This window comes from Oryctolagus cuniculus, chromosome 1, assembly GCF_051225735.1.
Source record: "Oryctolagus cuniculus isolate XC-2025 breed Fujian yellow rabbit chromosome 1, ASM5122573v1, whole genome shotgun sequence".
In the NCBI taxonomy this organism is placed as follows: Eukaryota; Metazoa; Chordata; class Mammalia; order Lagomorpha; family Leporidae; genus Oryctolagus; species Oryctolagus cuniculus.
This window is the reverse complement of record NC_142867.1, coordinates 139535135-139551488: the sequence shown is the minus strand read 5'-3', so window position 1 is coordinate 139551488 and position 16354 is coordinate 139535135. Positions and strand designations below refer to the sequence as shown.

General features: G+C 50.6%; 1 long non-coding RNA gene across 1 annotated transcript in view; it reads left to right on the top strand.

Moving 5' to 3' along the window:
• Positions 1 to 686: 686 nt before the first annotated feature.
• LOC108178545 (uncharacterized) overlaps positions 687 to 16354 on the top strand; it is a 39805-nt gene continuing 24137 nt past the window's right edge. The window contains exon 1 of the long non-coding RNA XR_016222940.1: positions 687 to 7699. This is a non-coding gene — a long non-coding RNA (uncharacterized LOC108178545). The remainder of the gene's footprint in view (positions 7700 to 16354) is intronic.

Here is a 16354-nt window from a genome sequence, read left to right as displayed (position 1 = left end):
CCCAGCGCTTGTGAGTTGATGTAACTTTGATCCGCTGATGCGAGATGACTTTTGTGCTGAATATAGCTAGAATTTAATATGAATCATTTGGATGGCTGCCCAGCTGAGCTCAACTGTGTGTGTGTGTGTGTGTGTGTGTGTGAGAGAGAGAGAGAGAGAGAGAGAGAACAAACACACAGATTTAGGCCACTAAAGTGGATAACAACACAGCAAAGGCTTCCTTACTCCTGGGGCAATTGACTTCGTGTGGCCAAGGCCAAGTTTGCACAATATCCTTGGGCTTTTATTTTATTTTCCCTCCCAAACAAGGAGAATCTTCCCGGCAAACACACACACAGGCAATACCACTCTACTACTGCCGAGATCTGATGATAGTGTCAATAATTGCAAGGCGTTTTAAATGAATGTTTTCTAAGCAAATCCTTGCCTTTTCAAAGGGCTTTCATTTCCACTTCCCAAGAGAGAGCAGCTGAGAGGCTATGCAGGAGGAGAGGGCGTTTGGGAGAGAGTTCCTTCCACCTTCCTGGCTCCAGGGAACAGCCGTCTGTGTCCCGGGCAGCAGTCCCGGGTGTGTGTGTGGCTGCCGACCGGCCCCTGTTTACTTGCCCTACTTGGCACTGTTTCTAGCCACAGGAGAGTCACATGGTTAGTGATCTCCACCTTCTGAGCATTGCAGGTAAAGTCAAGACAGAAGGATCCTGAAGATTCCCTGAGACGCACTGCCCCAGGGCTGTTGACCCAGCCCCTCTGCCACGCCCACCCAGGCCTTTCCTATACAAGGTAGGGGAGGGGCCTCTTTGCATATTTTTTCTACTTTTCCTTCCGGGGTTAACCACCGCTTGCTTGTAACCTCTTCCAAACCAGTTAGGGAGGGAATGGGAGGACTTAAAGTTTCAGTCTGGTTGGTTATTAGTTTGCAGTTTGGCGGAGAGAAAGTCAGGACTGGCAGTGTGCAGGGAGTCTGGGCATCGGTGGGCTTGGATCTCTCTGCTCTTTCTGTCGCTTGTACCCAACGGTGCACCCTAAGAGTGCGTGCGCGTGGTGGCGCGTGGTGCAGATCTTTTCAATGGGTATACGATGATGTCTTTAGATCCCCAGCAAAAGTTTCCTTTAAAGAAGCCATAAGTTGTTATAATAAAGTGTCTAGAATGAAATGGACTTAAACTGACACATGAGTGTTCCAATCAGCTTCTACATAGCTTGAAAAATGTTAGCACTTTTCTCCAGACCAGACTGGAGGGGGCGGGGAGAACCCCCACAGCTAGCTAGAACACCATGGTCCCTTCCATGCACTCGCTCAGCTCTGCTTAAAATGCTGCTTCTGCAACTTGTCGGACCCACACGCTTCTGCCGTGACCAGGGCAGTGGAGGAAGCGGCAGAGCTCGACATAGACCTGCAGGAAATGCAGCCTCGGGGTTGGAGGAGGAAGGCACCTGCCGAGTCCCTGCACAGGGGTGAGACCCTGTCCTGGGCAAAACACACAGTGGCAGCGTTCGGGGGGGAGGCAGGCAGAACCATTTTAGATCAGAGGAGAGAACTGTCCGTGTGAACGCCTCCCATCCCAGCTGGTATTTGTGCTAACCCATTGCTTACGGTTTATCCATGCCTGCAACAGGGCGGAAGCACTTTGCTTTGCACCCGTCAAAACAGAAGAAGGGAGCGCAATTTGAGGGGCGAGGAATAAACTCCCCAGAGACTATTCAATAACGGTGGAGGCACCATCAGAGTGGCAATTTGAGGAAGTGTTTACAGATCGCTCCCTGTGCCCTGGGCTCTCTCCAAATGCTGCCTGCTCCTAACGCTGCTTATCAATTCAAACTCAGAAGCTGGAACGGCAAACAAGCTTTATGTGGGGTCTTAAGAACCGCCACTGGGGAGACACAGGTCTGCATTCCCAAGAATGCAGGGAAAGGGGAGGATTATATGGGCAAGCAGTGTAGATTTAGTACAAAGCTGTAAAAATTCTTTGGCGGGAATCTTCTCTGAGAAAGGACAGGGCCCGTGTGACTCACAGAGATAAAGAAACAATGTAGATCCTTAGTAAAAATGCCCATAAAATAAGAAGCGATAGCCTTTGACACACATCTGGAGCCCCTGGACACAAAGCAGTTACGGCTCATTCTGGTTGCTCTGGTCCTTGCAATCTAGGGGGGAGATGACCGAAGTTCATGTTCCTGGGAGCCATTTTACAAGTGCATGGGGCTTGCTCCCTTCATGGCCTCCCTCTTGTACGTTTTGAAAAACTCTTTCCCTGTTGCTTGCATTGTGGTGCTTCCTTTTGTTTTCACAATTCCACTTAATCCAATTACCGAAGAAGACAGGAGCTGCTGGCTCTCTGCACCTGCAGTTTTTGCATCCATGGATTCAACCAATCGTAGGTCAAAAACATTTAGGAAAAAATTGCGATTATACTGAACATATAAACACTTTTTCTCAATCTTATTCCCCAAAGAATATAGTAGAACAACTATTTACATAGCATTAACGTTGTGTTAGCTACCATAAGTAATCTGGAAAAGACTTAAAGTATACGGGAGGATGTGCATAGGTTGTACAAGGTACTTCAAAATGCCTGTGAAAAACTGGACCAAGGAGACAAATGTAGGGGCCGGCGACGTGCCACAGGGTGTTAAATAGTGTAGTATAGCATCAATTTGAATCCTCTTTGCTCCACTTCTCGTCCAGCTTCCTGCTGACAAACCTGAGAGAGCAGCAGAAAGTGGTCCAAGTACCTGGGTTCCTGCCACCATGTGGGAGAGACCTGGCTGGAGTTCTGGGTACTTGGCTTCAGCCTGACCCAGGCCTGGCCATTGCGGCCATCTGCAGAGCGAACCAGCAGATGGAAGACCTCTTTCTCTCACTCTCAATCTCTTCCTCCCTCTGTCTCTATCATTCTGCCTTTTAAATACATGAAAGAAATCTTTTTTGTAAAAAAAATATGTAATTTTATTTTTGGGCAAAAAAATTGAAACCTTACATAGTTTTTTCATACGACACATTTTCCGTGAACTTTTTGAAGATCTCACACATGCTTGAATTTTGAAGTTTCTTGTACCAAAATAAACTTATCTTTTAATTTCATTTTCTACAAACTTTTGGGAGGATGCTTATATGCAAATATTATACAATTTCACATGCAAGATTAAGCATCTGTGAATTTTAGTATCTGCAAGAATTCCTGGAACAAATCCCCTGAGGATATGGAGAAATGACTGTTGTTTTGTTTGAATATTTGTCCCCCTCAACTCAGGCGTTTTGAAGCCACAGTACTATGAGGTTGACAAGTTAGAGCTGAGGGTAGAAAATGATTGGATTGGAGTAGGTCACGAGGGCAGAATCGTCCTGACTGAGTCGTCTGGCTTTTTTTTTTTTTTAAAGATTTATTTACTTATTTGAGAGGCAGAGTTACAGATGGAGAGAGGGAGAGAGAGAGAGAGAGAGAGAGAGAGGTCTTCCATCCGCTGGTTCACTCCCCAGATGGCTGCAATGGCTGGAGCTGCACTGATCTGAAGCCAAGAAGCATGAACTTCTGGGTCTCCCACATGGGTGCAGGGGCTACTGCTTTTCCAAGCCAGAGAATTGGGTCAGAAGTGGAGCAGCTGGGACTTGAACCGGCACCCATATGGGATGCTAGCACTGCAGGCAGCTGCTTTACCCGCTACGCCACAGCGCCTACTCCCCTGGTGGCTTTCTAAGGAGAGATGGAGACAGACCCATGGGCCCCCAGTCTCTCACCATGTGGTCCCTTGTGTTACGCTGGGACTCCACCAGCAAGGATGCCATCGTCAGAGGCAGAACCGTTCAGACCCCCTGATGTTGGAATCTCCAGAACACTGAGCTAAGATAAGCCCCTCTTTCCATCCTAAGTAGCTTGTCTTAGGTGTTTCATGATAGTGTTGAAAAGCCTGATGTGGGACGTGAGCAATCGAGGCTGGCCTCCCAGGCAGTGAAAACAATTCATCACAGGACAGAGGGCAGAGCCGCTCGATTTGTTGACTACTGCAGAGAGGACCCAGGGAAGCAAGTCGGGTAGGTGCCGAGGACGGCTGCGACAAGGCCTCTAATATGAAGGCTGCACCTGTAGCAGCCGCTCCCTCTTAGCTATGGTGACGGGTGTCGTGTGCTTCCAGGAGAGCAGCAGGCAGGACAAGCAGAGGCTGTCCATTACAATATGGGCTACAACCCAGAAGTATGCTTGGGAACTGCAGTAGGTCCTCAGGCAGGGGGTGTTCTAAGGTCTAGAAAGTTTTCCCAGGTAGGTGATTTCCGTCTCTGGGTAGACCTGAGGACCCTACACCCTCTTTATTTTAAGGGACTCCCTCCATGCCCTTGGGCCTCCTTTCACAAAGCTGAGATGTGCAGCTGCACTATTGTTGATCCTACTTTAGGAAAGAATAAACAGAGGTCCAGAGAGATGCAGCAAGGATCCAAGGTCACACAGCTCGAATCCGGGAGTCAGAATTCCAAGTCAGGCCAAGTCTCAGAATTTGCTTTTGGACCACTGACCTAAATTGCCTTTAAGCAACTAGAAACCTCCAATAATCATTCTGTATTTGAAAGGCAGAGTTAGAGAGAGGCAGAGGGGGAGAGAGAGAGAAAGAGAGGGAGAAGTCTTCCATCTGCTAACTTACTCTCCAAACAGCCACAATGGCCAGAGCTGAACTGATCTGATCCGAAGCCAGGAGCTAGGAGCTTCTTCCGGGTCTCCCACACAGGTGCAGGGGCCCAAGCACTTGGGCCATCTTCTGCTGCTTTCCCAGGCCATAGCAGCAAGCTGGGTCAGAAGTGGAGCAGCTGGGACTTGAACCGGAGCCCATATGGGATGGCAACACTGCAGGTGGAGGTTTTACCCGCTATGCCACAGCGCCGGCCCCAATAATTACTCTTCAGATCCTTCAACACTGATCTGCTGTGTCCCAGTAACAGTAGTCAGTGACTCTTGTTCTGTGTTAGGACCCTGTTCAGGTCAGTGCCTGTTCTTGGTCAGTCATGAAGGCAGCTTTTTGATGTGGTCCCTGAGTGTCCCCAGATTTGTCAAAATCCAGGCTGAATCCTGGTCCAATACAAAGCAGGGCGTTTCCAGCTGAGTGCTTTCAGGCCATGGGTTTGTCCCTAGGGACGCTGCTAGTGCACACATGGATAATATGGCTGTGAATATCTGGCGTGAGTCGGCGTGATGTCATGAGATACAGCTTGTGTTTTCATTCAGTTTCCTGGCACACAACTCCTGAATTCTTTGGAGTCTTCAGCATGAGAGGTGTCTTTTGTGTGCTAATGAGATGACTATAGCTGGAGACCCCTGGGTAGTTTCAGATTGCAGACTGGTCACTAGAAATGCCAAGACTGAATTAGAGGGCTAAGACTTTCAGCCCCACCCCCAACCTCTGTGCAACAGAGGCTGAAGGGTGACTTGATCTTCAATGGCCAGTAATGTAATTGGTGGTACCTAAGCAGTGAAGCCACCCTAGAACCCCAAAAGGACAGGGCTCAGAGAACTTCCAGATGGCTGGACACCTGCAGGTTCCTGTAGGCCAGTGCTGAGAGAGGCCATGGAAGCTCAGAGGCCCTGTCCACCTGCCCTACCTGACGCAGCTCTTCATCTGTATCCTTTGTAATAGCCTTGATAGTAAACCAGCAGACACAGCGTTTCCCGGAGTGGCCAGAGCTGTTGTAGCAAACCAGTCCAACGCAGGGAAGGGGTTGCAGGAATCCCGGTTTTCAGCAGATTGGTTAGAAGCACAGACAAAACACCTGGGACTCGCAATTGGGATCTAACGTGGGGAGGGGAGCAGTCTTGGGCACCGAGCCCTTCCACCTGTGGGATCTGATGCCACCTCTAGGTAGATAGTGCTGGAACCGAGTTGGGTTAGAAGACGCCCTGCTGGCACCCACTGCAGAGCTGCTTGCTTGCTGTGTGCAGGGGTAAAAGACTTCGGTCACAGACATCTGCTGTGTGGATGGTTGCTGCATTGTGACAGCAGAGGGAAACCTTTTTTTTTTTTTTTTTTCTGCAGAGTTGGTGATTTCCTGTTGACCATCATTGTCAAGGTCAGCTTAGATTTTCGGGAAGGCACGCTCAGGGTAGGTGGTCTGGCCTGGGGCTTCCTGCCCCGTGGAGCAGTCCACAGCCTGGAATTCCATGGGAAGCACTGGATTAATCTGTGTCCCAAGTAGCACAGACGGATATCAGCAGCAGGCAGTCTTTGCAGCACAGGGCAGCCCAAGGCAGGTTGCAGATGTGACTGTGTCTGGCTCACAGGGGACAATACGTCCTCAAGGTGCCCACACCATAGGCCAGAGACAGAGTTTGTGAAAGGAAAATGAGCAAGTGCCAGGAATAAAAGATGTGAATGCAAAGAACACACAGAATGTGTCAAAAAACAAAATCACAACACATTTCAAGAAATCTTAATTGGCTTTATTTGTGAGCCTGGAATCTGGGCAAGATTTCATCCATAAAAAAGTCAGGGTTCCTATGAGCTGAGCAGAGGAGGTTTTTTTTTTGTTTGTTTTGTTTTGTTTTTAAAGATTGATTGATTTATTTGTATGTCAGAGTTACAGAGAGAGAGAGAAGAGAGACCAAGAGAGAGAATTTTTCATCTGTTGGTTCACTCCCCAAATGTCTACAATGGCCATGGCTGGGCCAGGCCGAAGCCAGGAGCCAGGAGCTTCTTCCAGGTCTCCCATGTGGGTGCAGGGGCCCAAACACCTGGGCCATCTTCTACTGCTTTCCCAGGTGCATTAGCAGGGAGCTGGATCAGAGTGGAGCAGCCAGGACTCGAACTAGTGCCCATATGGGATGCCAGCACTGCAGACCATGGCGTAACCCATTGTGCCAGAAGTACTGACCCCATAGTTTTTTTTTTTAAGATTTATTTATTTATTTGAAAGTTGGAGTTATGCAGAGAGAGAAGGAAAGGCAAAGAGAGAGCGTGAGAACAAGAGAGAGAGAGAGAGAGAGAGAGAGAGAAAGGTCTTCCATCCGCTGGTCCACTCCCCAGTTGGCCGCAACAGCTGGAGCTTAGCCAATCTGAAGCCAGGAGCCAGGAGCTTCTTCCAGGTCTCCTGCGTGGGTGCAGGGGCCCAAGGACCTGGGCCATCCTGCACAGCTTCCCCAGGCCATAGTAGAGAGCTGGTTTGGAAGCGGAGCAGCCAGAACTTGAACCTGCACTCATATGGGATGCCAGCACTGCAGGCGGCAGCTTTAACTGCTATGCCATAGCGTGGGCCCCAGTAAATAAATCTTTTTTAAAAAAACCCAGAGGTTGAAGTCCCAGCTCCTGGTACCTGAGAATGACAATTGTCTTCATAGACAGGCATGGTTAATTACCTTCCAAGAAGCAGTTCAGGTAACGTAAGGTCACAGGAATGGGCCCCGGTCCAGTCTGACCTGGGTCTTTGGAGGAAGAGGAGGTTAGGACACAGAGACCATGTGAGTTGGCAGCGAGAAGACCGGGTCTACAAGTCAAAGAGGGAAGTCTCAGGAGAGACCCACACCCACACCTCCATCTCAGCCTTCCAGCCTCCCACACTGTGACTCCACAGATGTGAGCTTCCACCTACGTGAAGCCCCGATCTGCGGCACCAGGTGGGGCAGCCTGAGTTACTACACCACCCTTCTCGCCTCTCCCGTACCAGCTGCAGTACTGTGGAGCCCCCCCGCCCCACCCCGACGTGCCTGACTTACATGACTCACAGGTACGAACTCCGCTTGCTGTGTCAATCACGCTCCTGGGACCTTGCCAGCTTCTTTGAAAAGAGGAGCTTCTAAATAAATAAGTAGTGTAATCTCGAAGTGCTTGTTCATTGGCTCATCCATTCACCAAGTTCCCTGTAGTGGTGACCTCCACCCACGTAGTAATAAAGCACTGTTGATCACGGCTGGGCCTGCGCTCATCGCCCAAAGAGGGGTAACTGGAGAGCTAGGACAGGAAGTGAGGTGTGCACAGGGTAACGTGGGACACAAAGAGAGATCGCAGAAGGAGCTGGGTGGAGTTGGCCTTACTGGCAAGTCTGGGTTTGGTTCAGAACATCCAAGGAGGAAGGCTGGTGGTCATGGCTGAGAAGGAAGAAGACACAGCCAAGTTGGTTCACCACGAGCAGGTTAGGACGGGACTTCAAGTCCTGACTACCTTCACCCCATGTGTGGGAGCGAGGGCAGGCATCAGGCCTGGGATCTGCAGGCACGTGAGGGCCCCGGGCTCAGCAAGACGCCCAGCACCCTGCTGGTGTAGATGGGGCCGGGAGTGGGGAAGGAGCTGGCACTGTTTGCCTGGTGGGAGACCCTGGGTTCCAGAGAGCTCAGCAGCGATGGGGGGGGGGGGGGCAGAGTGGGCTTTAGCTCACAGCAGGGTCTCAACCCTGCAGGCTGGAGTGAGGAGACAAGAGCGGAGACTGAGGGCAGGGCTCCCTCCTCTCTGGATTCTGAGCTGTTCCCAGGGTGGAAACCACACCCTTTAGACAAAGAGAATTTAGCAGAGTGTAACCAGGCGAAGGATGGTACTCAAATCGGGCAGCCCTCAGAGCCAGAGACATTCCACCTTACAGGGGACCAGGCAGCATTTTAAGGTGGAAAACAGAAATGAGGCACAGAGAACAGAGCCAAGGCACCGAGACAGCTTGGTTGCCAAGACGCACGTTAGTCTTGTGTGAGCACGGTGTGAGCAGCTGGTCGCCTGCGATTGAGTGACGCGCCACCGCTGGCATTGGCTGAGACTCAGGTGCTCCTTGACTTACTGTCCCCAGAAACCCATTGCAAGTGCATGATATTGTCAATGGCAGGTGTGCTGAAGCCTTGAGCCTCCTACACTTCCTTGCTCAACAGCACAGAGCCTTGGGTATTCCAGTCACGCTGGGGTTGATTCACTGCCACCCAGCGTCCCCAGGGACTGCACAGTGCTGGCTTGGGGAAAGACCCAAGTTTAGCCAAGTTCAGCATTCATTTTTTAAAAAATATTTATTTATTTATATATTTGAAAGTCAAAGTGACACAGAGAGAGGAGAGGCAGAGAGAGAGAGAGAGAGAGAGAGAGAGAGGTCTTCCATCCGATGGTTCACTCCCCAGATGGCTGCAAGGGCCAGAGCTGCGCTGATCCAAAGCCAGGAGCCAGGAGCTTTTTCCAGGTCTCCCACCCGGGTGCAGGGGCCCATGGACTTGGGCCATTTTCTACTGCTTTCCCAGGCCACAGCAGAGAGCTGGACAAGAGGGGGAGCAGCCAGGTCTCGAACCGGTGCCCATATGGGACACCTGCGCTTCAGGTCAGGGCGTTAACCCACTGCACCACAGCGTCGCCCCCCAAGTTCAGCATTCTGAGGACGGTTTCTAACTGAATGCAGGTGGCTTTTGCATTGCCGTAGGATCATAAGTTGAGGCACTGAAGTCAGACAGTCTGTGTATTCCTGAGTGAGACTTCAGTTAGTTCACGCTCTAAGGAGTCCAGTATGGAGGCATCTCCAGGCCAGGGGGAGTTTAATTCAACAGCATCTCCCTTCCTGCGTGAGTTCTGCTGGCCTGCATTGTTGCTGCCCGAGACCCGGAAATCACTGTGTCCTGCACTCCTCCACCAGACTGGGGAGGAAGCCTGCTGGGAGAGTCCTTGGCACCCTACATCCCAGTGGCAGAGGGCCCGCCCACTGGGCCACAGGCTCCGGCTGCCTCTCCCTCCCCTTCTTCTGGTCTGTGCACATGCAGACGAGGTAACTCAGGAGTGCCGTCAGCCACACAGCAGCCCAGTTTGGAGTCCTGCCGCCTGCCTGCCCCTGAGCCTTGCACATGCCCTCCCTCCATGCACACACGCGTGCACAGGTGAGTCCTGAGGCTCACATACCACCCAGATGCACCAGCCCCTGGTGGACATGGCCGTGTGCTAGACCCGAGCTCCTGGAGAGAGAGGCGAGTCTGTGTACCTGTCCATCCCAAGTGTACCTGTCTATCCCAACAAGTAACACGAGTGCACCAGGAATTGAAGATGTGCCTATGTGCAGTGCTGAACTGTTGAAGTGTCAGAGAAGCTCCTAATTCATTTGAGGGAAGCCAAAGAGCCTTCAGGGCTGCTGCATGAGCTCCAGGAGGTTCACAATGGCGGGCAGCAGGGGAGGGCTGGGTCCCAAGGCATTTCAGAGTCCCTGTTGCAAGTGGGGTGTCTAACCTGGGATGTGCGTCTACTGTCTCCAGCGCCGGGGGCATCTGAGTAATGTGCACTTTGTGGTCAGCTTCCTGAAGCCCCCAGTGGGCTGTCTAAGTGGCCACAGCCTTCTTGATGTCCAGTGGTTTTTGATGCCATCTTACAACTTGCTTATAGATGCTGACTGACCAACCCAACAGCCAGGCAGGCCCCTGAATGCCTGAGCCAGGACCACTGCCTCTCCTAGGCTCCCCCTATGCTTGGCTGATCTCTGCTCCATGTTGGTACTGGGACTTCCAGAAAATCTTCCCCACTCCATGTTAACAAAGGCAGAAGTGATGACTGACAGCCCGTTGGCCTCTTGGTCTTGGTTTGAACATGGTTTGACTCCTCAAACTCATGGAGGTGGTTAAACCCCAAAATCCTTTCATACAAATTATTAATTTGTTTGAGATCCAGACACAGAGAGTGACATAGATAGATAGAGAGAACTCTCATCTACCGATTCACTCCCCAAATGCCTGGAATGACCAGTGCTGGGACAGGCCAAAGCTTGGTGCCAGGAACTCCATCTGAATCTTCTATGTGGGTGGCAGGAGCCCACGTACCTGAGCCATCACTACTGCTTCCCAGGGTCTGCATTAGCAGGAAGATGGAGTCAGACGTAGGAGCCACGGCATTGAACTCAGGCACTCCAACCTGGGAAGAGAGTGTCTTCACTGTTGCTTAACTGCGGGACCACATGTTGGCCCCTAAGCGCCAAAGCCTTGGGTAGCTGGTTAAATGGTCGATGAATTAAGGTAGAGCTTGATCCAACTGTGGTGTCTCAAAAAGTGGGAGCTTTGGGAAGTGATTGGTTTGGATTAGGTTGCCAAGGTGGAGCCCTGTGATGCAGTCAGTGACTTTATAGGGATCAAGTGGAGGGCGGGTGAAGAGAGTGCTGCCTGGCTCTCTGCTTCCTGGCACATCACCCCTGCCTCTACACGCAGTCCACCCTCAGCAGGTGCCAGACTAATGGGGCCTCCGATCTTGGACTGTGAACCTCCAAAACCATGAGCCTAAATAAACCTTCTTCCTCCCTAAGTGGCTTCTCTCAGGTGTTTGAGGTCAGGTGCAGCCTCCACAGGGTGCCCGCTGTCCTTGGAGACCCACAGCAGTTTGTAGCCTGTAGGGACACCCTGGCTCTCTATAGCTGTCTCCCGCGCATGGTGTCCCCCTCCTGTGTGACATAGCTGCTGGTTGGTTTGAAAGCAAGAGGCTAGGACAGCGCTGCTTCGAGTGCCATTGGAGTCTTAGCAAACCTGATGGGTACAGTCACAGTGCTGTCTTCAGCAGGGGCCGTGTGGCTTTCTCCAGCTAGGCTCTGGAGTTGCCTGTGTTTTGTTTCTCTTTGGAAAGAGGTCAAAGGAGACGTCCCTGTGCCCCCACGAAGCGTGAGGGCTCCTGCGGTGCTCACTGCCTGTGCAAGTACACCCTCTCTTGGGGATGACACACTCTGAGCTGTAACGCAGCTGGGGGTGCTGAGAAGGACCGCCACTCCTTGGCAAGCGCCGAAAGGGCCCCCCCTTCTCCTGTGGGCTCCAGTTTCTCAGAAGGACCGCCTCCCTCAGTGACATTTTCCCTCCTTGCGTAATCAGAGCCCTGCGGGAGGCTAATTCCAAGGAGAGAGGATTATACTCAACTGCACTAATTCACTTGGCTTCTGCAGCTGGAGGCCCTCTTAAAGCTGCAATATTGGGGGAACAAGAGCAAAACTGAGATTTGTGGCCTTTTCCTTCTGAAGGCTGAGTTTACGGGGTCACTGCAAGTACAGACACTTTAAAGAGTGGACAGCTTGTGTTTCCACAAACGCAGTCTCACACAGCGCTTCCCACTGCAATCTCAGTGGCCTGTGGACCCCAGTGCCCATTTGCAGGACACTTGAATGGGCTGGCCTTGTGTGCCGCCAAGTAGGAAAAGGCCCTCCCTGCTCCCGGTCCCAGCTTCAGCCTTGAAGATGCCAGGGGACGGCGTGGTCTCCTGGTCACACTGACCTGGGTCTTGCAAGAGTCCCCTCTGCATTCTCCTGCTCTGAGTAGGCGGAGAGAATTGTGGTCCCTTGTGGGGGGGGAGTTGGGACTGAGGGAGGAAGACTCAAGTGAGCAATTAAAACAGGGTCTGGGGAGCAGGTGTTTCATGGAGAGGCTAGAACATTGCATTTCACAGCAGAGTGCCTGAATTCCCTTCTTGGTTCCTGCTCCAGACTCCAGCTTCCTGCTAGTGCAGATTCCAGCAGACAGCTCAATTGATTGGGCCCCTGCCACCCCCGCGGGGGTCTTGGGTTGACATTTCTAGCTCCTGGCATCAGCCTGGCCCCGCCTGGCACAGCCATGGCTGTTGCAGGCATTTAGTAAATAAACCTGCAGATGGAAGAGCTCTGTCTGCCTGTCTCTCTCTCTCTCTGTTCCTCTGCCTCTCAAAACATAACAATAAAAGACATGTGTTTTCTCTTGAGCAGAACACATGCGATAGGATAAGTTGAGAACTGTAGTAATAATAAGAGGACACCCTTCAAAGAGATGAGATTACATTACCAAATGACTTTATGGAAAGAACACATGGAAGCTGATTTTTTTTAAGTCTTTGGCACACGATTGAAAAGAGAGAGAGAGAGAGAGACAGAGAATTAACTTTACGAGGGCCTGAATGTCTGATTCAAAGGGTGGAATGGAACAAAGCTCTCAGAAAACAGTCAAGATACAGAGGCAGTGAGCGCTTCTGAGATCTGGGACAGGGACAGATGGACAAGGAAGGGACACATGGACAAAGAAGGGACACACGGACAAGCACTGATTCAGGAATCTATCCAGGCCTCAATGAAGTCCTCAGCCCCCCCACTGAGTGGTCTCCCTGAATCTCACACACCACAGATGTCCATATTCCAGGGATCTTCTTGATAAAGTAATTGAGTAACCCTGAAAGCATTCACAACTTTTTGTTTTCAAAAAGCATGTCACATATGAGAAAGAATGAGATTAACTTTAGATGGCTCATCATTAATATTGGAAAATAGAAGATGATAAGTAATACAAGCCTTGTTATCCAAACACTTTATAGCAAGAGATACTGCAACTCTTGTTTCAGAACAAAGTGTTGTCATTTGGGGCCTGAAGGGCCTACGAGAGCTCAGTGATGCACATTTTCCGAGCTGCAATGAGACTGCAGGTGGTGACAAGTTCTAGACCCACTCTGAGCACCGAATCTGGCCCTGCAGTAGGACCTCTAACTGGACCCCACGAGTAACCTAGGGGGAGCCCTGAGTGTTTACTGAGGATTCTTGAGACAGAACACGCATTCCGAGGGAAAAGCATCATATCCGTCTATTAGCATATTCGTTATTCCAGCAAAAGCCTTGGAGTTGGGGCTGCCTTGTTTGTGGATGAGGCGCTGGGGTGGGAAGGAGATTAAGGTGTAGAGAGGGGGGAAGGAGGGGCACCCCAGGCGTCCACCAGCAGGAGGAGCGTGTGTCTGATGTGGAGGTGGGGGATGGGCAGGCAGGTGTCTATGGTGGGGAGCAGAGCCGTTATTAACCCCGGTACAGATGTTAATAGGCAATAGTGGGTGTGATGACTGAATGCCGGCTGCCCAGATGCTTGGCCAAGCATCGTTCTGGGGGTTCTGTGCGGGTGATTTGGGATGAGATCAACACTCTCATGGCTGTGCTGAGAAAAGCGCGTAGTCCTCTCCAATGTGGATGATACATAAGCCAGCACTTGAAGGTCAAGTGGAGCCAAATAGCCGCCTGTCTCTTGAGTATGAGCGAACTCCCCCTGCCTGACCGCCTGGGGCTGGGACATCAGCTCTCTCCCTTCCTTTGGACTCAAAGCTGAGCCATCAGTCCTTCCTGGGCCTTGAACCCACAGGACTGGAGCAACACGCAGGCTCCCCTGTGGCTCCAGCTTGCACACTCGCCTGCCTCCACAATGCTGGGAGCCCATTCTCTCTTTTTTTTTTTTTTTTTTTTTTTTTTTTTTTTTTTTTTGACAGGCAGAGTGGACAGTGAGAGAGACAGAGAGAAAGGTCTTCCTTTGCCGTTGGTTCACCCTCCAATGGCCACTGCGGCCGGCTCGCTGCAGCCGGTGCACCGCGCTGATCCGAAGGCAGGAGCCAGGTGCTTCTCTGGTCTCCCATGGGGTGCAGGGCCCAAGGACTTGGGCCATCCTCCACTGCACTCCCGGGCCACAGCAGAGAGCTGGCCTGGAAGAGGGGCAACCGGGACAGAATCCGGCGCCCCGACCGGGACTAGAACCTGGTGTGCCGGCGCCGCAGGCGGAGGATTAGCCTAGTGAGCCGCGGTGCTGGCCGCCCATTCCTTTTAATCAATTTCTGTCTCTAGAGATGAGGGCACTTCAGGAAGCACATGGAGACATGGGATTAAAAGGTAAATTGATTTTGGTGCCAACATTTTTGAAACCTATGCATACAAAGAGTTCTTCAAAAAGCTCATGGAAAATAAATATTATGAAGAAAACTCCCTGGATTTTGCATTTTCTCTATCTTAGTTACATTTTCCACGAACCCTTTGAAGTACAGCTGTGTGTGTGTACATCCTGTTGATGTTTCTCTGCAGAACCCTGAATGACACAGTGGGTTTACCTATCTGAGAATGTAAAGGAGCTGGACAGGCACTGGGGTGTGGCGGGTAAAGCTGCACCTGCTCATGTCCCAGCTGCTCCATTTCACATCCAGATCCCTGCTAATGGCCTGGGAAAAGCAGGGGAAGATGGCTCAAGTGTTTGGGTCCCTGCCACCCACATAAGAGAGCTGGATGAAGCTCCTGGTTTCTGGCTTCAGCCTGGTCCAGTGCTGGCTGTTTCAGCCATCTGGGGAGTAAACCAGCAGATGGAAGAATATTCTCTCTCTCTCTCTTCTCCCTGTTTCTCCCACTCTCTCTGTAACTCTAACTTTCCAAATAAATGGATAACTTTTTAAAAAAAATAAATAGATAAATGTAGGATGGGGTAGGAGAGAACTTACAAATTAGCACAGGGGTAGGGTGTCAGAGAGGAATAAGGCCAGGGTAAGTAAGAGAAAAAAATCTAGGAAAAATGAACACAAAAACAGGAAGAGAAAACATTGGGGCTGGCGCTGTGGCATGGTGGGTAAAGCTGCCACCTGTAGTGCCGCATCCCATATGGGCACCTGGCTGCTCCACTTCCCATCCAGCTCTCTGCTGTGGCCTGGGAAAGCAGTGGAAGATGGCCCAAGTCCTTGGGCCTCTGTACCCACTTGGGAGACCAGGAAGAAGCTCCTGGCTCCTGGCTTCAGATCGGTTCAGCTGTTACAGCCAACTGGAGAGTGAACCAGAGAATGGAAGACCTCTCTCTTTCTCTCTGATTCTCCTTCTCTCTCTGAGTAACTCAAACTTTCAAATAAATAAATAAATCTTTGAAAAAAAAAAGAAAGAGAAAACTAAGACGAAGACACATAAATTACCAAAGTCAGGGATGGGAAACTATCCCCTCAGAACCTACAGATATGAAAAATCGTGGTATGGGACAACGTGCACAGTCTCTGCACACAAATTTGATAACTTAGATGAATTAGAAAGCAAAATTAAAAGCACCATCTTTGGTAGCTTATATAAAACTGGATAGAAACTAAACCAAATAATATGAGATTTGTGTGCTGAAAACTATAAAACATTGAGGAATGGTGCACTAGTGGGTTAAGCCTCCTCCTGCAGTGCTGGCATCCCATATGGGCTCCAGTTTGTGTCCCGGCTGCTCCTCTTCTGATCCAGCTCTCTGCTATAGCCTATGAAAGCAGTGGGAGATGGCCCAAGTGCTGGGGTCTCTGCACCCACATGGGAGACCTGGAAGAAGCTCCTGGCTTCGGATCAGACCAGCTCCAACCATTGTGGCCATTGAGGAGTGAACCAGTGAATGGAAGACTTTCTCTGAGTCTCTCCCTCTCTCTGTCTGTAACTCTGCCTCTCAAGTAAATAAACAAATCTTAAAAAAGAAATTATGAAATTATCAAAGCCTTAAACAAATGGAGAGACTTATTGTTTTCATTGTTTGGAAACTCAACAGAGAAAATATGTAAACTGCCCCTAAACTGCCCCATGGATGAAATTGCAATTTCAACGCAAATGCCAGCTGGTTTGTCTGCAGATCACAGAGAAGCTGATTCTAAAATATGCCTGGGGAGGCAAAAGTACAGGGGTCGCTGGGATAATTTTGACAAA